The 19195-nt window shown below is 51.4% G+C and overlaps 40 non-coding genes across 40 annotated transcripts; 8 read left to right on the plus strand and 32 right to left on the minus strand.

Moving 5' to 3' along the window:
- Positions 1-624: 624 nt before the first annotated feature.
- On the minus strand, positions 625-698 carry Trnai-aau (transfer RNA isoleucine (anticodon AAU)). Its single transcript has one exon. It is a non-coding gene; the product is annotated as a tRNA-Ile (tRNA).
- Positions 699-955: 257 nt separating this feature from the next.
- Trnae-uuc (transfer RNA glutamic acid (anticodon UUC)) lies at positions 956-1027 on the minus strand. Its single transcript has one exon. It is a non-coding gene; the product is annotated as a tRNA-Glu (tRNA).
- A 437-nt stretch (positions 1028-1464) lies between these two features.
- Positions 1465-1537, minus strand: Trnam-cau (transfer RNA methionine (anticodon CAU)). The gene has a single exon. It is a non-coding gene; the product is annotated as a tRNA-Met (tRNA).
- Positions 1538-1830: 293 nt separating this feature from the next.
- Trnag-gcc (transfer RNA glycine (anticodon GCC)) lies at positions 1831-1901 on the minus strand. The gene has a single exon. It is a non-coding gene; the product is annotated as a tRNA-Gly (tRNA).
- Positions 1902-2224: 323 nt separating this feature from the next.
- Trnag-ucc (transfer RNA glycine (anticodon UCC)) lies at positions 2225-2296 on the plus strand. The gene has a single exon. It is a non-coding gene; the product is annotated as a tRNA-Gly (tRNA).
- Positions 2297-3034: 738 nt separating this feature from the next.
- Trnai-aau (transfer RNA isoleucine (anticodon AAU)) lies at positions 3035-3108 on the minus strand. Its single transcript has one exon. It is a non-coding gene; the product is annotated as a tRNA-Ile (tRNA).
- Positions 3109-3365: 257 nt separating this feature from the next.
- On the minus strand, positions 3366-3437 carry Trnae-uuc (transfer RNA glutamic acid (anticodon UUC)). The gene has a single exon. It is a non-coding gene; the product is annotated as a tRNA-Glu (tRNA).
- Positions 3438-3874: 437 nt separating this feature from the next.
- Positions 3875-3947, minus strand: Trnam-cau (transfer RNA methionine (anticodon CAU)). Its single transcript has one exon. It is a non-coding gene; the product is annotated as a tRNA-Met (tRNA).
- A 293-nt stretch (positions 3948-4240) lies between these two features.
- Trnag-gcc (transfer RNA glycine (anticodon GCC)) lies at positions 4241-4311 on the minus strand. Its single transcript has one exon. It is a non-coding gene; the product is annotated as a tRNA-Gly (tRNA).
- A 323-nt stretch (positions 4312-4634) lies between these two features.
- On the plus strand, positions 4635-4706 carry Trnag-ucc (transfer RNA glycine (anticodon UCC)). Its single transcript has one exon. It is a non-coding gene; the product is annotated as a tRNA-Gly (tRNA).
- Positions 4707-5444: 738 nt separating this feature from the next.
- On the minus strand, positions 5445-5518 carry Trnai-aau (transfer RNA isoleucine (anticodon AAU)). The gene has a single exon. It is a non-coding gene; the product is annotated as a tRNA-Ile (tRNA).
- A 257-nt stretch (positions 5519-5775) lies between these two features.
- Trnae-uuc (transfer RNA glutamic acid (anticodon UUC)) lies at positions 5776-5847 on the minus strand. Its single transcript has one exon. It is a non-coding gene; the product is annotated as a tRNA-Glu (tRNA).
- Positions 5848-6284: 437 nt separating this feature from the next.
- Positions 6285-6357, minus strand: Trnam-cau (transfer RNA methionine (anticodon CAU)). Its single transcript has one exon. It is a non-coding gene; the product is annotated as a tRNA-Met (tRNA).
- Positions 6358-6650: 293 nt separating this feature from the next.
- Positions 6651-6721, minus strand: Trnag-gcc (transfer RNA glycine (anticodon GCC)). Its single transcript has one exon. It is a non-coding gene; the product is annotated as a tRNA-Gly (tRNA).
- Positions 6722-7044: 323 nt separating this feature from the next.
- Positions 7045-7116, plus strand: Trnag-ucc (transfer RNA glycine (anticodon UCC)). Its single transcript has one exon. It is a non-coding gene; the product is annotated as a tRNA-Gly (tRNA).
- Positions 7117-7854: 738 nt separating this feature from the next.
- Trnai-aau (transfer RNA isoleucine (anticodon AAU)) lies at positions 7855-7928 on the minus strand. Its single transcript has one exon. It is a non-coding gene; the product is annotated as a tRNA-Ile (tRNA).
- Positions 7929-8185: 257 nt separating this feature from the next.
- On the minus strand, positions 8186-8257 carry Trnae-uuc (transfer RNA glutamic acid (anticodon UUC)). The gene has a single exon. It is a non-coding gene; the product is annotated as a tRNA-Glu (tRNA).
- A 437-nt stretch (positions 8258-8694) lies between these two features.
- On the minus strand, positions 8695-8767 carry Trnam-cau (transfer RNA methionine (anticodon CAU)). Its single transcript has one exon. It is a non-coding gene; the product is annotated as a tRNA-Met (tRNA).
- Positions 8768-9060: 293 nt separating this feature from the next.
- Trnag-gcc (transfer RNA glycine (anticodon GCC)) lies at positions 9061-9131 on the minus strand. Its single transcript has one exon. It is a non-coding gene; the product is annotated as a tRNA-Gly (tRNA).
- A 323-nt stretch (positions 9132-9454) lies between these two features.
- Trnag-ucc (transfer RNA glycine (anticodon UCC)) lies at positions 9455-9526 on the plus strand. The gene has a single exon. It is a non-coding gene; the product is annotated as a tRNA-Gly (tRNA).
- A 738-nt stretch (positions 9527-10264) lies between these two features.
- On the minus strand, positions 10265-10338 carry Trnai-aau (transfer RNA isoleucine (anticodon AAU)). Its single transcript has one exon. It is a non-coding gene; the product is annotated as a tRNA-Ile (tRNA).
- Positions 10339-10595: 257 nt separating this feature from the next.
- Positions 10596-10667, minus strand: Trnae-uuc (transfer RNA glutamic acid (anticodon UUC)). Its single transcript has one exon. It is a non-coding gene; the product is annotated as a tRNA-Glu (tRNA).
- Positions 10668-11104: 437 nt separating this feature from the next.
- On the minus strand, positions 11105-11177 carry Trnam-cau (transfer RNA methionine (anticodon CAU)). The gene has a single exon. It is a non-coding gene; the product is annotated as a tRNA-Met (tRNA).
- Positions 11178-11470: 293 nt separating this feature from the next.
- Trnag-gcc (transfer RNA glycine (anticodon GCC)) lies at positions 11471-11541 on the minus strand. Its single transcript has one exon. It is a non-coding gene; the product is annotated as a tRNA-Gly (tRNA).
- Positions 11542-11864: 323 nt separating this feature from the next.
- Trnag-ucc (transfer RNA glycine (anticodon UCC)) lies at positions 11865-11936 on the plus strand. Its single transcript has one exon. It is a non-coding gene; the product is annotated as a tRNA-Gly (tRNA).
- A 738-nt stretch (positions 11937-12674) lies between these two features.
- Trnai-aau (transfer RNA isoleucine (anticodon AAU)) lies at positions 12675-12748 on the minus strand. Its single transcript has one exon. It is a non-coding gene; the product is annotated as a tRNA-Ile (tRNA).
- Positions 12749-13005: 257 nt separating this feature from the next.
- Trnae-uuc (transfer RNA glutamic acid (anticodon UUC)) lies at positions 13006-13077 on the minus strand. The gene has a single exon. It is a non-coding gene; the product is annotated as a tRNA-Glu (tRNA).
- A 437-nt stretch (positions 13078-13514) lies between these two features.
- Positions 13515-13587, minus strand: Trnam-cau (transfer RNA methionine (anticodon CAU)). Its single transcript has one exon. It is a non-coding gene; the product is annotated as a tRNA-Met (tRNA).
- A 293-nt stretch (positions 13588-13880) lies between these two features.
- Positions 13881-13951, minus strand: Trnag-gcc (transfer RNA glycine (anticodon GCC)). Its single transcript has one exon. It is a non-coding gene; the product is annotated as a tRNA-Gly (tRNA).
- Positions 13952-14274: 323 nt separating this feature from the next.
- Positions 14275-14346, plus strand: Trnag-ucc (transfer RNA glycine (anticodon UCC)). The gene has a single exon. It is a non-coding gene; the product is annotated as a tRNA-Gly (tRNA).
- Positions 14347-15084: 738 nt separating this feature from the next.
- Positions 15085-15158, minus strand: Trnai-aau (transfer RNA isoleucine (anticodon AAU)). The gene has a single exon. It is a non-coding gene; the product is annotated as a tRNA-Ile (tRNA).
- A 257-nt stretch (positions 15159-15415) lies between these two features.
- On the minus strand, positions 15416-15487 carry Trnae-uuc (transfer RNA glutamic acid (anticodon UUC)). Its single transcript has one exon. It is a non-coding gene; the product is annotated as a tRNA-Glu (tRNA).
- Positions 15488-15924: 437 nt separating this feature from the next.
- On the minus strand, positions 15925-15997 carry Trnam-cau (transfer RNA methionine (anticodon CAU)). The gene has a single exon. It is a non-coding gene; the product is annotated as a tRNA-Met (tRNA).
- A 293-nt stretch (positions 15998-16290) lies between these two features.
- Positions 16291-16361, minus strand: Trnag-gcc (transfer RNA glycine (anticodon GCC)). The gene has a single exon. It is a non-coding gene; the product is annotated as a tRNA-Gly (tRNA).
- A 323-nt stretch (positions 16362-16684) lies between these two features.
- Trnag-ucc (transfer RNA glycine (anticodon UCC)) lies at positions 16685-16756 on the plus strand. Its single transcript has one exon. It is a non-coding gene; the product is annotated as a tRNA-Gly (tRNA).
- A 738-nt stretch (positions 16757-17494) lies between these two features.
- Trnai-aau (transfer RNA isoleucine (anticodon AAU)) lies at positions 17495-17568 on the minus strand. Its single transcript has one exon. It is a non-coding gene; the product is annotated as a tRNA-Ile (tRNA).
- A 257-nt stretch (positions 17569-17825) lies between these two features.
- Positions 17826-17897, minus strand: Trnae-uuc (transfer RNA glutamic acid (anticodon UUC)). Its single transcript has one exon. It is a non-coding gene; the product is annotated as a tRNA-Glu (tRNA).
- Positions 17898-18334: 437 nt separating this feature from the next.
- On the minus strand, positions 18335-18407 carry Trnam-cau (transfer RNA methionine (anticodon CAU)). Its single transcript has one exon. It is a non-coding gene; the product is annotated as a tRNA-Met (tRNA).
- A 293-nt stretch (positions 18408-18700) lies between these two features.
- On the minus strand, positions 18701-18771 carry Trnag-gcc (transfer RNA glycine (anticodon GCC)). Its single transcript has one exon. It is a non-coding gene; the product is annotated as a tRNA-Gly (tRNA).
- Positions 18772-19094: 323 nt separating this feature from the next.
- On the plus strand, positions 19095-19166 carry Trnag-ucc (transfer RNA glycine (anticodon UCC)). The gene has a single exon. It is a non-coding gene; the product is annotated as a tRNA-Gly (tRNA).
- Positions 19167-19195: the final 29 nt, after the last annotated feature.

Raw genomic sequence — 19195 nt, forward strand, 5'->3', positions numbered from 1 at the left:
AGTCTCGACTTGTCTCGACTTTGCTCAGCTGACGCGAGAGCTGACGCTCTCCAATCGGCCTATATCAAAAGGACAAGCACGCGAAACGACTGAGAGAGGTATGGCGAGGCGGGCACAACATTACTTATGCCTCAAGTAAATACCTGCTGCCTGTTATCATGTATTGTCTGATTTTACATGTTCTGTCGGACAAATTCAGTTTTATTACTAGTACATTTTTTTTTCTTTGTTGCAAATTTTACAACACGCTCCTTCATTTCACTGTGGCCGCACGGCGCGACTTGGCATACCGAGAGGCAAAACGTGGCGCCAGTGCCCTTGACCGAATAGCGCTGCAGCTCCGAAACCGAAGAGGAAAGAGAAATACGAATTGAAACTGTCGACAGTGTCCTATATTCGCAGGCGGTCACCCGCCCAAGCACTGACAACGCCCAACGTCGCGCAGTTGTGGTGATCGGACGAGAAACTGTGTGTTGAGCGTGCTGTGACCAGTGAAATGTTTTAGCGCGTCCCGACAAGTCGCGTTCGGGTCCCCTATCAGCTGCCACACAATGTGACGATTTCTTTGTCACCATACTTCCGCGGGGAAATCGGCGTTGCCTTTTTGAAATAGTAAAATCGTAGTGGCCCGTGGGGGGATCGAACCCACGACCTTCGCGTTATTAGCACGACGCTCTAACCAACTGAGCTAACGGGCCTCGGTGCAGACATTCTCCCATTGCTTCGCGGGAATTGGTCTGCGTATTGCCATGTAACATTTCTATGGCAGCAATCCAACAGTGGACCAGCGTCTCTTCTCCCTCTATGCCGCTGCTCGTAGTAATTTCGTTGCGTGCCCGTTTCTCTCGACTGTTGTCAGCTGACGTTTACCAACCAGTAGCTATAATGCGAGGAGGACGTGAAACAGCATTTCGCACGGTCAAAACTTGTCGTCATTTGTTCCGAAAAAATTCCATTCCGGTACCGGGAATCGAACCCGGGCCTCCTGGGTGAAAGCCAGGTATCCTAGCCACTAGACCACACCGGACGTGCACATTTTTCTCCGGGTTTATACCCCCTCCACTCGCATTCCGTCACGCACTTTCCCTGTTTGCGAGCATCTTCTCACGTATGGCAAAAGTCACAGTCCATTGCTTTTGGCCTCGTTGTTGCAGCGGTAGGAGGAAAAGCAAAGCTGTAAGTAGTAATATTTATTTACTTATTTCGCAAGTAAAGACCTGCTGCCTGTCATTATATAGCAGGTCATACATTGTGTGACTTTACATGTTATATCATACGAAATTCAGTTTTATTACTAGTACTTTTTTTCTTGAAAATTTTACAAAAGAACTGCAACTAGTAATAACGGGAAGTAAACATTTTCACGCTGAGTCGTTGAAGCCTTGTCGATAACAAACTACTAAGTGTTTCGCTCCTTCGCAACCCCAGAGCCGTCGACTTAGCTGTGAACGATAGTAAATTAAATGCCCCGGGTGAGGATCGAACTCACGACCTTAAGATTATGAGACTTACGCGCTGCCTACTGCGCTACCGAGGCAGGCGATCGCCACACCTTCTGGAATCTTGCTAAGTACCGAATACCAGTGGTACAGAGTCTGCACTCCGTGGCTCATTTTTTCTGTTGCTACACGTGCATTCCCGGCGCGGCAGGCAACTTGCGATGCTAGGCCGACGCCAGTATGTACAATAGCACGCAAGAGTCCAAACGAGCAGTCGTGCGCGCTGCATGATTGCTTCTTTCCACACGGAATCCCGCGGTTCATTCTCATGGCTCACGCAGTTCGAGTGCGAAAGACACGCAGCACCACTATCGGAGAAAAAACAAAACGATGCATCGGCCGGGAATCGAACCCGGGCCGCCCGCGTGGCAGGCGAGCATTCTACCACTGAACCACCGATGCTCAGCTAGTTCACAGCTTCCTGGTGCTTTCCGCGGCAGACGTCTGTGGGGAAAGTGGGACTGCCGTCCAGCGCCGTCGCATCCTCTCGAGAGAATGCTACAGACGCTGAATCCTGCACCGCACTGCTTAAAAATGATCGTCTGAGTACTCTTGCGGAGTACGCACGCGACGACTCTTGCCAAAGGACGCGAAATGTGCCTAGAGACGCTGCCTGGATGGGCTCGCCTACCCCGTAACGCGCCTACAGCTACGACCACCTTCGGCCGCCGCCGACAGGCGGGAAGCAGACACAGCGCGGCTCGCGAGGCGTGGAAGGAAACCGTGCGGTGGTGGTGTAATGGTCAGCATAGTTGCCTTCCAAGCAGTTGATCCGGGTTCGATTCCCGGCCACCGCAGCAGGCTTTTACTTTTGCGTATGAGTACTTTTGCCACGCGTCCTTAAATTAATGTTTCTTTCCCCATCTTACTCGCTGCAGGCCACCCTATAGCGTGTGCGTCGATTCCCCTTGAGTCTCGACTTGTCTCGACTTTGCTCAGCTGACGCGAGAGCTGACGCTCTCCAATCGGCCTATATCAAAAGGACGAGCACGCGAAACGACTGAGAGAGGTATGGCGAGGCGGGCACAACATTACTTATGCCTCAAGTAAATACCTGCTGCCTGTTATCATGTATTGTCTGATTTTACATGTTCTGTCGGACAAATTCAGTTTTATTACTAGTACATTTTTTTTTCTTTGTTGCAAATTTTACAACACGCTCCTTCATTTCACTGTGGCCGCACGGCGCGACTTGGCATACCGAGAGGCAAAACGTGGCGCCAGTGCCCTTGACCGAATTGCGCTGCAGCTCCGAAACCGAAGAGGAAAGAGAAATACGAATTGAAACTGTCGACAGTGTCCTATATTCGCAGGCGGTCACCCGCCCAAGCACTGACAACGCCCAACGTCGCGCAGTTGTGGTGATCGGACGAGAAACTGTGTGTTGAGCGTGCTGTGACCAGTGAAATGTTTTAGCGCGTCCCGACAAGTCGCGTTCGGGTCCCCTATCAGCTGCCACACAATGTGACGATTTCTTTGTCACCATACTTCCGCGGGGAAATCGGCGTTGCCTTTTTGAAATAGTAAAATCGTAGTGGCCCGTGGGGGGATCGAACCCACGACCTTCGCGTTATTAGCACGACGCTCTAACCAACTGAGCTAACGGGCCTCGGTGCAGACATTCTCCCATTGCTTCGCGGGAATTGGTCTGCGTATTGCCATGTAACATTTCTATGGCAGCAATCCAACAGTGGACCAGCGTCTCTTCTCCCTCTATGCCGCTGCTCGTAGTAATTTCGTTGCGTGCCCGTTTCTCTCGACTGTTGTCAGCTGACGTTTACCAACCAGTAGCTATAATGCGAGGAGGACGTGAAACAGCATTTCGCACGGTCAAAACTTGTCGTCATTTGTTCCGAAAAAATTCCATTCCGGTACCGGGAATCGAACCCGGGCCTCCTGGGTGAAAGCCAGGTATCCTAGCCACTAGACCACACCGGACGTGCACATTCTTCTCCGGGTTTATACCCCCTCCACTCGCATTCCGTCACGCACTTTCCCTGTTTGCGAGCATCTTCTCACGTATGGCAAAAGTCACAGTCCATTGCTTTTGGCCTCGTTGTTGCAGCGGTAGGAGGAAAAGCAAAGCTGTAAGTAGTAATATTTATTTACTTATTTCGCAAGTAAAGACCTGCTGCCTGTCATTATATAGCAGGTCATACATTGTGTGACTTTACATGTTATATCATACGAAATTCAGTTTTATTACTAGTACTTTTTTTCTTGAAAATTTTACAAAAGAACTGCAACTAGTAATAACGGGAAGTAAACATTTTCACGCTGAGTCGTTGAAGCCTTGTCGATAACAAACTACTAAGTGTTTCGCTCCTTCGCAACCCCAGAGCCGTCGACTTAGCTGTGAACGATAGTAAATTAAATGCCCCGGGTGAGGATCGAACTCACGACCTTAAGATTATGAGACTTACGCGCTGCCTACTGCGCTACCGAGGCAGGCGATCGCCACACCTTCTGGAATCTTGCTAAGTACCGAATACCAGTGGTACAGAGTCTGCACTCCGTGGCTCATTTTTTCTGTTGCTACACGTGCATTCCCGGCGCGGCAGGCAACTTGCGATGCTAGGCCGACGCCAGTATGTACAATAGCACGCAAGAGTCCAAACGAGCAGTCGTGCGCGCTGCATGATTGCTTCTTTCCACACGGAATCCCGCGGTTCATTCTCATGGCTCACGCAGTTCGAGTGCGAAAGACACGCAGCACCACTATCGGAGAAAAAACAAAACGATGCATCGGCCGGGAATCGAACCCGGGCCGCCCGCGTGGCAGGCGAGCATTCTACCACTGAACCACCGATGCTCAGCTAGTTCACAGCTTCCTGGTGCTTTCCGCGGCAGACGTCTGTGGGGAAAGTGGGACTGCCGTCCAGCGCCGTCGCATCCTCTCGAGAGAATGCTACAGACGCTGAATCCTGCACCGCACTGCTTAAAAATGATCGTCTGAGTACTCTTGCGGAGTACGCACGCGACGACTCTTGCCAAAGGACGCGAAATGTGCCTAGAGACGCTGCCTGGATGGGCTCGCCTACCCCGTAACGCGCCTACAGCTACGACCACCTTCGGCCGCCGCCGACAGGCGGGAAGCAGACACAGCGCGGCTCGCGAGGCGTGGAAGGAAACCGTGCGGTGGTGGTGTAATGGTCAGCATAGTTGCCTTCCAAGCAGTTGATCCGGGTTCGATTCCCGGCCACCGCAGCAGGCTTTTACTTTTGCGTATGAGTACTTTTGCCACGCGTCCTTAAATTAATGTTTCTTTCCCCATCTTACTCGCTGCAGGCCACCCTATAGCGTGTGCGTCGATTCCCCTTGAGTCTCGACTTGTCTCGACTTTGCTCAGCTGACGCGAGAGCTGACGCTCTCCAATCGGCCTATATCAAAAGGACGAGCACGCGAAACGACTGAGAGAGGTATGGCGAGGCGGGCACAACATTACTTATGCCTCAAGTAAATACCTGCTGCCTGTTATCATGTATTGTCTGATTTTACATGTTCTGTCGGACAAATTCAGTTTTATTACTAGTACATTTTTTTTTCTTTGTTGCAAATTTTACAACACGCTCCTTCATTTCACTGTGGCCGCACGGCGCGACTTGGCATACCGAGAGGCAAAACGTGGCGCCAGTGCCCTTGACCGAATTGCGCTGCAGCTCCGAAACCGAAGAGGAAAGAGAAATACGAATTGAAACTGTCGACAGTGTCCTATATTCGCAGGCGGTCACCCGCCCAAGCACTGACAACGCCCAACGTCGCGCAGTTGTGGTGATCGGACGAGAAACTGTGTGTTGAGCGTGCTGTGACCAGTGAAATGTTTTAGCGCGTCCCGACAAGTCGCGTTCGGGTCCCCTATCAGCTGCCACACAATGTGACGATTTCTTTGTCACCATACTTCCGCGGGGAAATCGGCGTTGCCTTTTTGAAATAGTAAAATCGTAGTGGCCCGTGGGGGGATCGAACCCACGACCTTCGCGTTATTAGCACGACGCTCTAACCAACTGAGCTAACGGGCCTCGGTGCAGACATTCTCCCATTGCTTCGCGGGAATTGGTCTGCGTATTGCCATGTAACATTTCTATGGCAGCAATCCAACAGTGGACCAGCGTCTCTTCTCCCTCTATGCCGCTGCTCGTAGTAATTTCGTTGCGTGCCCGTTTCTCTCGACTGTTGTCAGCTGACGTTTACCAACCAGTAGCTATAATGCGAGGAGGACGTGAAACAGCATTTCGCACGGTCAAAACTTGTCGTCATTTGTTCCGAAAAAATTCCATTCCGGTACCGGGAATCGAACCCGGGCCTCCTGGGTGAAAGCCAGGTATCCTAGCCACTAGACCACACCGGACGTGCACATTCTTCTCCGGGTTTATACCCCCTCCACTCGCATTCCGTCACGCACTTTCCCTGTTTGCGAGCATCTTCTCACGTATGGCAAAAGTCACAGTCCATTGCTTTTGGCCTCGTTGTTGCAGCGGTAGGAGGAAAAGCAAAGCTGTAAGTAGTAATATTTATTTACTTATTTCGCAAGTAAAGACCTGCTGCCTGTCATTATATAGCAGGTCATACATTGTGTGACTTTACATGTTATATCATACGAAATTCAGTTTTATTACTAGTACTTTTTTTCTTGAAAATTTTACAAAAGAACTGCAACTAGTAATAACGGGAAGTAAACATTTTCACGCTGAGTCGTTGAAGCCTTGTCGATAACAAACTACTAAGTGTTTCGCTCCTTCGCAACCCCAGAGCCGTCGACTTAGCTGTGAACGATAGTAAATTAAATGCCCCGGGTGAGGATCGAACTCACGACCTTAAGATTATGAGACTTACGCGCTGCCTACTGCGCTACCGAGGCAGGCGATCGCCACACCTTCTGGAATCTTGCTAAGTACCGAATACCAGTGGTACAGAGTCTGCACTCCGTGGCTCATTTTTTCTGTTGCTACACGTGCATTCCCGGCGCGGCAGGCAACTTGCGATGCTAGGCCGACGCCAGTATGTACAATAGCACGCAAGAGTCCAAACGAGCAGTCGTGCGCGCTGCATGATTGCTTCTTTCCACACGGAATCCCGCGGTTCATTCTCATGGCTCACGCAGTTCGAGTGCGAAAGACACGCAGCACCACTATCGGAGAAAAAACAAAACGATGCATCGGCCGGGAATCGAACCCGGGCCGCCCGCGTGGCAGGCGAGCATTCTACCACTGAACCACCGATGCTCAGCTAGTTCACAGCTTCCTGGTGCTTTCCGCGGCAGACGTCTGTGGGGAAAGTGGGACTGCCGTCCAGCGCCGTCGCATCCTCTCGAGAGAATGCTACAGACGCTGAATCCTGCACCGCACTGCTTAAAAATGATCGTCTGAGTACTCTTGCGGAGTACGCACGCGACGACTCTTGCCAAAGGACGCGAAATGTGCCTAGAGACGCTGCCTGGATGGGCTCGCCTACCCCGTAACGCGCCTACAGCTACGACCACCTTCGGCCGCCGCCGACAGGCGGGAAGCAGACACAGCGCGGCTCGCGAGGCGTGGAAGGAAACCGTGCGGTGGTGGTGTAATGGTCAGCATAGTTGCCTTCCAAGCAGTTGATCCGGGTTCGATTCCCGGCCACCGCAGCAGGCTTTTACTTTTGCGTATGAGTACTTTTGCCACGCGTCCTTAAATTAATGTTTCTTTCCCCATCTTACTCGCTGCAGGCCACCCTATAGCGTGTGCGTCGATTCCCCTTGAGTCTCGACTTGTCTCGACTTTGCTCAGCTGACGCGAGAGCTAACGCTCTCCAATCGGCCTATATCAAAAGGACAAGCACGCGAAACGACTGAGAGAGGTATGGCGAGGCGGGCACAACATTACTTATGCCTCAAGTAAATACCTGCTGCCTGTTATCATGTATTGTCTGATTTTACATGTTCTGTCGGACAAATTCAGTTTTATTACTAGTACATTTTTTTTTCTTTGTTGCAAATTTTACAACACGCTCCTTCATTTCACTGTGGCCGCACGGCGCGACTTGGCATACCGAGAGGCAAAACGTGGCGCCAGTGCCCTTGACCGAATTGCGCTGCAGCTCCGAAACCGAAGAGGAAAGAGAAATACGAATTGAAACTGTCGACAGTGTCCTATATTCGCAGGCGGTCACCCGCCCAAGCACTGACAACGCCCAACGTCGCGCAGTTGTGGTGATCGGACGAGAAACTGTGTGTTGAGCGTGCTGTGACCAGTGAAATGTTTTAGCGCGTCCCGACAAGTCGCGTTCGGGTCCCCTATCAGCTGCCACACAATGTGACGATTTCTTTGTCACCATACTTCCGCGGGGAAATCGGCGTTGCCTTTTTGAAATAGTAAAATCGTAGTGGCCCGTGGGGGGATCGAACCCACGACCTTCGCGTTATTAGCACGACGCTCTAACCAACTGAGCTAACGGGCCTCGGTGCAGACATTCTCCCATTGCTTCGCGGGAATTGGTCTGCGTATTGCCATGTAACATTTCTATGGCAGCAATCCAACAGTGGACCAGCGTCTCTTCTCCCTCTATGCCGCTGCTCGTAGTAATTTCGTTGCGTGCCCGTTTCTCTCGACTGTTGTCAGCTGACGTTTACCAACCAGTAGCTATAATGCGAGGAGGACGTGAAACAGCATTTCGCACGGTCAAAACTTGTCGTCATTTGTTCCGAAAAAATTCCATTCCGGTACCGGGAATCGAACCCGGGCCTCCTGGGTGAAAGCCAGGTATCCTAGCCACTAGACCACACCGGACGTGCACATTCTTCTCCGGGTTTATACCCCCTCCACTCGCATTCCGTCACGCACTTTCCCTGTTTGCGAGCATCTTCTCACGTATGGCAAAAGTCACAGTCCATTGCTTTTGGCCTCGTTGTTGCAGCGGTAGGAGGAAAAGCAAAGCTGTAAGTAGTAATATTTATTTACTTATTTCGCAAGTAAAGACCTGCTGCCTGTCATTATATAGCAGGTCATACATTGTGTGACTTTACATGTTATATCATACGAAATTCAGTTTTATTACTAGTACTTTTTTTCTTGAAAATTTTACAAAAGAACTGCAACTAGTAATAACGGGAAGTAAACATTTTCACGCTGAGTCGTTGAAGCCTTGTCGATAACAAACTACTAAGTGTTTCGCTCCTTCGCAACCCCAGAGCCGTCGACTTAGCTGTGAACGATAGTAAATTAAATGCCCCGGGTGAGGATCGAACTCACGACCTTAAGATTATGAGACTTACGCGCTGCCTACTGCGCTACCGAGGCAGGCGATCGCCACACCTTCTGGAATCTTGCTAAGTACCGAATACCAGTGGTACAGAGTCTGCACTCCGTGGCTCATTTTTTCTGTTGCTACACGTGCATTCCCGGCGCGGCAGGCAACTTGCGATGCTAGGCCGACGCCAGTATGTACAATAGCACGCAAGAGTCCAAACGAGCAGTCGTGCGCGCTGCATGATTGCTTCTTTCCACACGGAATCCCGCGGTTCATTCTCATGGCTCACGCAGTTCGAGTGCGAAAGACACGCAGCACCACTATCGGAGAAAAAACAAAACGATGCATCGGCCGGGAATCGAACCCGGGCCGCCCGCGTGGCAGGCGAGCATTCTACCACTGAACCACCGATGCTCAGCTAGTTCACAGCTTCCTGGTGCTTTCCGCGGCAGACGTCTGTGGGGAAAGTGGGACTGCCGTCCAGCGCCGTCGCATCCTCTCGAGAGAATGCTACAGACGCTGAATCCTGCACCGCACTGCTTAAAAATGATCGTCTGAGTACTCTTGCGGAGTACGCACGCGACGACTCTTGCCAAAGGACGCGAAATGTGCCTAGAGACGCTGCCTGGATGGGCTCGCCTACCCCGTAACGCGCCTACAGCTACGACCACCTTCGGCCGCCGCCGACAGGCGGGAAGCAGACACAGCGCGGCTCGCGAGGCGTGGAAGGAAACCGTGCGGTGGTGGTGTAATGGTCAGCATAGTTGCCTTCCAAGCAGTTGATCCGGGTTCGATTCCCGGCCACCGCAGCAGGCTTTTACTTTTGCGTATGAGTACTTTTGCCACGCGTCCTTAAATTAATGTTTCTTTCCCCATCTTACTCGCTGCAGGCCACCCTATAGCGTGTGCGTCGATTCCCCTTGAGTCTCGACTTGTCTCGACTTTGCTCAGCTGACGCGAGAGCTGACGCTCTCCAATCGGCCTATATCAAAAGGACAAGCACGCGAAACGACTGAGAGAGGTATGGCGAGGCGGGCACAACATTACTTATGCCTCAAGTAAATACCTGCTGCCTGTTATCATGTATTGTCTGATTTTACATGTTCTGTCGGACAAATTCAGTTTTATTACTAGTACATTTTTTTTTCTTTGTTGCAAATTTTACAACACGCTCCTTCATTTCACTGTGGCCGCACGGCGCGACTTGGCATACCGAGAGGCAAAACGTGGCGCCAGTGCCCTTGACCGAATTGCGCTGCAGCTCCGAAACCGAAGAGGAAAGAGAAATACGAATTGAAACTGTCGACAGTGTCCTATATTCGCAGGCGGTCACCCGCCCAAGCACTGACAACGCCCAACGTCGCGCAGTTGTGGTGATCGGACGAGAAACTGTGTGTTGAGCGTGCTGTGACCAGTGAAATGTTTTAGCGCGTCCCGACAAGTCGCGTTCGGGTCCCCTATCAGCTGCCACACAATGTGACGATTTCTTTGTCACCATACTTCCGCGGGGAAATCGGCGTTGCCTTTTTGAAATAGTAAAATCGTAGTGGCCCGTGGGGGGATCGAACCCACGACCTTCGCGTTATTAGCACGACGCTCTAACCAACTGAGCTAACGGGCCTCGGTGCAGACATTCTCCCATTGCTTCGCGGGAATTGGTCTGCGTATTGCCATGTAACATTTCTATGGCAGCAATCCAACAGTGGACCAGCGTCTCTTCTCCCTCTATGCCGCTGCTCGTAGTAATTTCGTTGCGTGCCCGTTTCTCTCGACTGTTGTCAGCTGACGTTTACCAACCAGTAGCTATAATGCGAGGAGGACGTGAAACAGCATTTCGCACGGTCAAAACTTGTCGTCATTTGTTCCGAAAAAATTCCATTCCGGTACCGGGAATCGAACCCGGGCCTCCTGGGTGAAAGCCAGGTATCCTAGCCACTAGACCACACCGGACGTGCACATTCTTCTCCGGGTTTATACCCCCTCCACTCGCATTCCGTCACGCACTTTCCCTGTTTGCGAGCATCTTCTCACGTATGGCAAAAGTCACAGTCCATTGCTTTTGGCCTCGTTGTTGCAGCGGTAGGAGGAAAAGCAAAGCTGTAAGTAGTAATATTTATTTACTTATTTCGCAAGTAAAGACCTGCTGCCTGTCATTATATAGCAGGTCATACATTGTGTGACTTTACATGTTATATCATACGAAATTCAGTTTTATTACTAGTACTTTTTTTCTTGAAAATTTTACAAAAGAACTGCAACTAGTAATAACGGGAAGTAAACATTTTCACGCTGAGTCGTTGAAGCCTTGTCGATAACAAACTACTAAGTGTTTCGCTCCTTCGCAACCCCAGAGCCGTCGACTTAGCTGTGAACGATAGTAAATTAAATGCCCCGGGTGAGGATCGAACTCACGACCTTAAGATTATGAGACTTACGCGCTGCCTACTGCGCTACCGAGGCAGGCGATCGCCACACCTTCTGGAATCTTGCTAAGTACCGAATACCAGTGGTACAGAGTCTGCACTCCGTGGCTCATTTTTTCTGTTGCTACACGTGCATTCCCGGCGCGGCAGGCAACTTGCGATGCTAGGCCGACGCCAGTATGTACAATAGCACGCAAGAGTCCAAACGAGCAGTCGTGCGCGCTGCATGATTGCTTCTTTCCACACGGAATCCCGCGGTTCATTCTCATGGCTCACGCAGTTCGAGTGCGAAAGACACGCAGCACCACTATCGGAGAAAAAACAAAACGATGCATCGGCCGGGAATCGAACCCGGGCCGCCCGCGTGGCAGGCGAGCATTCTACCACTGAACCACCGATGCTCAGCTAGTTCACAGCTTCCTGGTGCTTTCCGCGGCAGACGTCTGTGGGGAAAGTGGGACTGCCGTCCAGCGCCGTCGCATCCTCTCGAGAGAATGCTACAGACGCTGAATCCTGCACCGCACTGCTTAAAAATGATCGTCTGAGTACTCTTGCGGAGTACGCACGCGACGACTCTTGCCAAAGGACGCGAAATGTGCCTAGAGACGCTGCCTGGATGGGCTCGCCTACCCCGTAACGCGCCTACAGCTACGACCACCTTCGGCCGCCGCCGACAGGCGGGAAGCAGACACAGCGCGGCTCGCGAGGCGTGGAAGGAAACCGTGCGGTGGTGGTGTAATGGTCAGCATAGTTGCCTTCCAAGCAGTTGATCCGGGTTCGATTCCCGGCCACCGCAGCAGGCTTTTACTTTTGCGTATGAGTACTTTTGCCACGCGTCCTTAAATTAATGTTTCTTTCCCCATCTTACTCGCTGCAGGCCACCCTATAGCGTGTGCGTCGATTCCCCTTGAGTCTCGACTTGTCTCGACTTTGCTCAGCTGACGCGAGAGCTAACGCTCTCCAATCGGCCTATATCAAAAGGACAAGCACGCGAAACGACTGAGAGAGGTATGGCGAGGCGGGCACAACATTACTTATGCCTCAAGTAAATACCTGCTGCCTGTTATCATGTATTGTCTGATTTTACATGTTCTGTCGGACAAATTCAGTTTTATTACTAGTACATTTTTTTTTCTTTGTTGCAAATTTTACAACACGCTCCTTCATTTCACTGTGGCCGCACGGCGCGACTTGGCATACCGAGAGGCAAAACGTGGCGCCAGTGCCCTTGACCGAATTGCGCTGCAGCTCCGAAACCGAAGAGGAAAGAGAAATACGAATTGAAACTGTCGACAGTGTCCTATATTCGCAGGCGGTCACCCGCCCAAGCACTGACAACGCCCAACGTCGCGCAGTTGTGGTGATCGGACGAGAAACTGTGTGTTGAGCGTGCTGTGACCAGTGAAATGTTTTAGCGCGTCCCGACAAGTCGCGTTCGGGTCCCCTATCAGCTGCCACACAATGTGACGATTTCTTTGTCACCATACTTCCGCGGGGAAATCGGCGTTGCCTTTTTGAAATAGTAAAATCGTAGTGGCCCGTGGGGGGATCGAACCCACGACCTTCGCGTTATTAGCACGACGCTCTAACCAACTGAGCTAACGGGCCTCGGTGCAGACATTCTCCCATTGCTTCGCGGGAATTGGTCTGCGTATTGCCATGTAACATTTCTATGGCAGCAATCCAACAGTGGACCAGCGTCTCTTCTCCCTCTATGCCGCTGCTCGTAGTAATTTCGTTGCGTGCCCGTTTCTCTCGACTGTTGTCAGCTGACGTTTACCAACCAGTAGCTATAATGCGAGGAGGACGTGAAACAGCATTTCGCACGGTCAAAACTTGTCGTCATTTGTTCCGAAAAAATTCCATTCCGGTACCGGGAATCGAACCCGGGCCTCCTGGGTGAAAGCCAGGTATCCTAGCCACTAGACCACACCGGACGTGCACATTCTTCTCCGGGTTTATACCCCCTCCACTCGCATTCCGTCACGCACTTTCCCTGTTTGCGAGCATCTTCTCACGTATGGCAAAAGTCACAGTCCATTGCTTTTGGCCTCGTTGTTGCAGCGGTAGGAGGAAAAGCAAAGCTGTAAGTAGTAATATTTATTTACTTATTTCGCAAGTAAAGACCTGCTGCCTGTCATTATATAGCAGGTCATACATTGTGTGACTTTACATGTTATATCATACGAAATTCAGTTTTATTACTAGTACTTTTTTTCTTGAAAATTTTACAAAAGAACTGCAACTAGTAATAACGGGAAGTAAACATTTTCACGCTGAGTCGTTGAAGCCTTGTCGATAACAAACTACTAAGTGTTTCGCTCCTTCGCAACCCCAGAGCCGTCGACTTAGCTGTGAACGATAGTAAATTAAATGCCCCGGGTGAGGATCGAACTCACGACCTTAAGATTATGAGACTTACGCGCTGCCTACTGCGCTACCGAGGCAGGCGATCGCCACACCTTCTGGAATCTTGCTAAGTACCGAATACCAGTGGTACAGAGTCTGCACTCCGTGGCTCATTTTTTCTGTTGCTACACGTGCATTCCCGGCGCGGCAGGCAACTTGCGATGCTAGGCCGACGCCAGTATGTACAATAGCACGCAAGAGTCCAAACGAGCAGTCGTGCGCGCTGCATGATTGCTTCTTTCCACACGGAATCCCGCGGTTCATTCTCATGGCTCACGCAGTTCGAGTGCGAAAGACACGCAGCACCACTATCGGAGAAAAAACAAAACGATGCATCGGCCGGGAATCGAACCCGGGCCGCCCGCGTGGCAGGCGAGCATTCTACCACTGAACCACCGATGCTCAGCTAGTTCACAGCTTCCTGGTGCTTTCCGCGGCAGACGTCTGTGGGGAAAGTGGGACTGCCGTCCAGCGCCGTCGCATCCTCTCGAGAGAATGCTACAGACGCTGAATCCTGCACCGCACTGCTTAAAAATGATCGTCTGAGTACTCTTGCGGAGTACGCACGCGACGACTCTTGCCAAAGGACGCGAAATGTGCCTAGAGACGCTGCCTGGATGGGCTCGCCTACCCCGTAACGCGCCTACAGCTACGACCACCTTCGGCCGCCGCCGACAGGCGGGAAGCAGACACAGCGCGGCTCGCGAGGCGTGGAAGGAAACCGTGCGGTGGTGGTGTAATGGTCAGCATAGTTGCCTTCCAAGCAGTTGATCCGGGTTCGATTCCCGGCCACCGCAGCAGGCTTTTACTTTTGCGTATGAGTACTTTTGCCACGCGTCCTTAAATTAATGTTTCTTTCCCCATCTTACTCGCTGCAGGCCACCCTATAGCGTGTGCGTCGATTCCCCTTGAGTCTCGACTTGTCTCGACTTTGCTCAGCTGACGCGAGAGCTGACGCTCTCCAATCGGCCTATATCAAAAGGACAAGCACGCGAAACGACTGAGAGAGGTATGGCGAGGCGGGCACAACATTACTTATGCCTCAAGTAAATACCTGCTGCCTGTTATCATGTATTGTCTGATTTTACATGTTCTGTCGGACAAATTCAGTTTTATTACTAGTACATTTTTTTTTCTTTGTTGCAAATTTTACAACACGCTCCTTCATTTCACTGTGGCCGCACGGCGCGACTTGGCATACCGAGAGGCAAAACGTGGCGCCAGTGCCCTTGACCGAATTGCGCTGCAGCTCCGAAACCGAAGAGGAAAGAGAAATACGAATTGAAACTGTCGACAGTGTCCTATATTCGCAGGCGGTCACCCGCCCAAGCACTGACAACGCCCAACGTCGCGCAGTTGTGGTGATCGGACGAGAAACTGTGTGTTGAGCGTGCTGTGACCAGTGAAATGTTTTAGCGCGTCCCGACAAGTCGCGTTCGGGTCCCCTATCAGCTGCCACACAATGTGACGATTTCTTTGTCACCATACTTCCGCGGGGAAATCGGCGTTGCCTTTTTGAAATAGTAAAATCGTAGTGGCCCGTGGGGGGATCGAACCCACGACCTTCGCGTTATTAGCACGACGCTCTAACCAACTGAGCTAACGGGCCTCGGTGCAGACATTCTCCCATTGCTTCGCGGGAATTGGTCTGCGTATTGCCATGTAACATTTCTATGGCAGCAATCCAACAGTGGACCAGCGTCTCTTCTCCCTCTATGCCGCTGCTCGTAGTAATTTCGTTGCGTGCCCGTTTCTCTCGACTGTTGTCAGCTGACGTTTACCAACCAGTAGCTATAATGCGAGGAGGACGTGAAACAGCATTTCGCACGGTCAAAACTTGTCGTCATTTGTTCCGAAAAAATTCCATTCCGGTACCGGGAATCGAACCCGGGCCTCCTGGGTGAAAGCCAGGTATCCTAGCCACTAGACCACACCGGACGTGCACATTCTTCTCCGGGTTTATACCCCCTCCACTCGCATTCCGTCACGCACTTTCCCTGTTTGCGAGCATCTTCTCACGTATGGCAAAAGTCACAGTCCATTGCTTTTGGCCTCGTTGTTGCAGCGGTAGGAGGAAAAGCAAAGCTGTAAGTAGTAATATTTATTTACTTATTTCGCAAGTAAAGACCTGCTGCCTGTCATTATATAGCAGGTCATACATTGTGTGACTTTACATGTTATATCATACGAAATTCAGTTTTATTACTAGTACTTTTTTTCTTGAAAATTTTACAAAAGAACTGCAACTAGTAATAACGGGAAGTAAACATTTTCACGCTGAGTCGTTGAAGCCTTGTCGATAACAAACTACTAAGTGTTTCGCTCCTTCGCAACCCCAGAGCCGTCGACTTAGCTGTGAACGATAGTAAATTAAATGCCCCGGGTGAGGATCGAACTCACGACCTTAAGATTATGAGACTTACGCGCTGCCTACTGCGCTACCGAGGCAGGCGATCGCCACACCTTCTGGAATCTTGCTAAGTACCGAATACCAGTGGTACAGAGTCTGCACTCCGTGGCTCATTTTTTCTGTTGCTACACGTGCATTCCCGGCGCGGCAGGCAACTTGCGATGCTAGGCCGACGCCAGTATGTACAATAGCACGCAAGAGTCCAAACGAGCAGTCGTGCGCGCTGCATGATTGCTTCTTTCCACACGGAATCCCGCGGTTCATTCTCATGGCTCACGCAGTTCGAGTGCGAAAGACACGCAGCACCACTATCGGAGAAAAAACAAAACGATGCATCGGCCGGGAATCGAACCCGGGCCGCCCGCGTGGCAGGCGAGCATTCTACCACTGAACCACCGATGCTCAGCTAGTTCACAGCTTCCTGGTGCTTTCCGCGGCAGACGTCTGTGGGGAAAGTGGGACTGCCGTCCAGCGCCGTCGCATCCTCTCGAGAGAATGCTACAGACGCTGAATCCTGCACCGCACTGCTTAAAAATGATCGTCTGAGTACTCTTGCGGAGTACGCACGCGACGACTCTTGCCAAAGGACGCGAAATGTGCCTAGAGACGCTGCCTGGATGGGCTCGCCTACCCCGTAACGCGCCTACAGCTACGACCACCTTCGGCCGCCGCCGACAGGCGGGAAGCAGACACAGCGCGGCTCGCGAGGCGTGGAAGGAAACCGTGCGGTGGTGGTGTAATGGTCAGCATAGTTGCCTTCCAAGCAGTTGATCCGGGTTCGATTCCCGGCCACCGCAGCAGGCTTTTACTTTTGCGTATGAGTACTTTTGCCACGCGTCCTTAAATTAATGTTTCTTTCCCCATCTTACTCGCTGCAGGCCACCCTATAGCGTGTGCGTCGATTCCCCTTGAGTCTCGACTTGTCTCGACTTTGCTCAGCTGACGCGAGAGCTGACGCTCTCCAATCGGCCTATATCAAAAGGACAAGCACGCGAAACGACTGAGAGAGGTATGGCGAGGCGGGCACAACATTACTTATGCCTCAAGTAAATACCTGCTGCCTGTTATCATGTATTGTCTGATTTTACATGTTCTGTCGGACAAATTCAGTTTTATTACTAGTACATTTTTTTTTCTTTGTTGCAAATTTTACAACACGCTCCTTCATTTCACTGTGGCCGCACGGCGCGACTTGGCATACCGAGAGGCAAAACGTGGCGCCAGTGCCCTTGACCGAATAGCGCTGCAGCTCCGAAACCGAAGAGGAAAGAGAAATACGAATTGAAACTGTCGACAGTGTCCTATATTCGCAGGCGGTCACCCGCCCAAGCACTGACAACGCCCAACGTCGCGCAGTTGTGGTGATCGGACGAGAAACTGTGTGTTGAGCGTGCTGTGACCAGTGAAATGTTTTAGCGCGTCCCGACAAGTCGCGTTCGGGTCCCCTATCAGCTGCCACACAATGTGACGATTTCTTTGTCACCATACTTCCGCGGGGAAATCGGCGTTGCCTTTTTGAAATAGTAAAATCGTAGTGGCCCGTGGGGGGATCGAACCCACGACCTTCGCGTTATTAGCACGACGCTCTAACCAACTGAGCTAACGGGCCTCGGTGCAGACATTCTCCCATTGCTTCGCGGGAATTGGTCTGCGTATTGCCATGTAACATTTCTATGGCAGCAATCCAACAGTGGACCAGCGTCTCTTCTCCCTCTATGCCGCTGCTCGTAGTAATTTCGTTGCGTGCCCGTTTCTCTCGACTGTTGTCAGCTGACGTTTACCAACCAGTAGCTATAATGCGAGGAGGACGTGAAACAGCATTTCGCACGGTCAAAACTTGTCGTCATTTGTTCCGAAAAAATTCCATTCCGGTACCGGGAATCGAACCCGGGCCTCCTGGGTGAAAGCCAGGTATCCTAGCCACTAGACCACACCGGACGTGCACATTCTTCTCCGGGTTTATACCCCCTCCACTCGCATTCCGTCACGCACTTTCCCTGTTTGCGAGCATCTTCTCACGTATGGCAAAAGTCACAGTCCATTGCTTTTGGCCTCGTTGTTGCAGCGGTAGGAGGAAAAGCAAAGCTGTAAGTAGTAATATTTATTTACTTATTTCGCAAGTAAAGACCTGCTGCCTGTCATTATATAGCAGGTCATACATTGTGTGACTTTACATGTTATATCATACGAAATTCAGTTTTATTACTAGTACTTTTTTTCTTGAAAATTTTACAAAAGAACTGCAACTAGTAATAACGGGAAGTAAACATTTTCACGCTGAGTCGTTGAAGCCTTGTCGATAACAAACTACTAAGTGTTTCGCTCCTTCGCAACCCCAGAGCCGTCGACTTAGCTGTGAACGATAGTAAATTAAATGCCCCGGGTGAGGATCGAACTCACGACCTTAAGATTATGAGACTTACGCGCTGCCTACTGCGCTACCGAGGCAGGCGATCGCCACACCTTCTGGAATCTTGCTAAGTACCGAATACCAGTGGTACAGAGTCTGCACTCCGTGGCTCATTTTTTCTGTTGCTACACGTGCATTCCCGGCGCGGCAGGCAACTTGCGATGCTAGGCCGACGCCAGTATGTACAATAGCACGCAAGAGTCCAAACGAGCAGTCGTGCGCGCTGCATGATTGCTTCTTTCCACACGGAATCCCGCGGTTCATTCTCATGGCTCACGCAGTTCGAGTGCGAAAGACACGCAGCACCACTATCGGAGAAAAAACAAAACGATGCATCGGCCGGGAATCGAACCCGGGCCGCCCGCGTGGCAGGCGAGCATTCTACCACTGAACCACCGATGCTCAGCTAGTTCACAGCTTCCTGGTGCTTTCCGCGGCAGACGTCTGTGGGGAAAGTGGGACTGCCGTCCAGCGCCGTCGCATCCTCTCGAGAGAATGCTACAGACGCTGAATCCTGCACCGCACTGCTTAAAAATGATCGTCTGAGTACTCTTGCGGAGTACGCACGCGACGACTCTTGCCAAAGGACGCGAAATGTGCCTAGAGACGCTGCCTGGATGGGCTCGCCTACCCCGTAACGCGCCTACAGCTACGACCACCTTCGGCCGCCGCCGACAGGCGGGAAGCAGACACAGCGCGGCTCGCGAGGCGTGGAAGGAAACCGTGCGGTGGTGGTGTAATGGTCAGCATAGTTGCCTTCCAAGCAGTTGATCCGGGTTCGATTCCCGGCCACCGCAGCAGGCTTTTACTTTTGCGTATGAGTACT

Source organism: Schistocerca cancellata, unplaced genomic scaffold, assembly GCF_023864275.1.
Source record: "Schistocerca cancellata isolate TAMUIC-IGC-003103 unplaced genomic scaffold, iqSchCanc2.1 HiC_scaffold_318, whole genome shotgun sequence".
Taxonomy (NCBI): domain Eukaryota; kingdom Metazoa; phylum Arthropoda; class Insecta; order Orthoptera; family Acrididae; genus Schistocerca; species Schistocerca cancellata.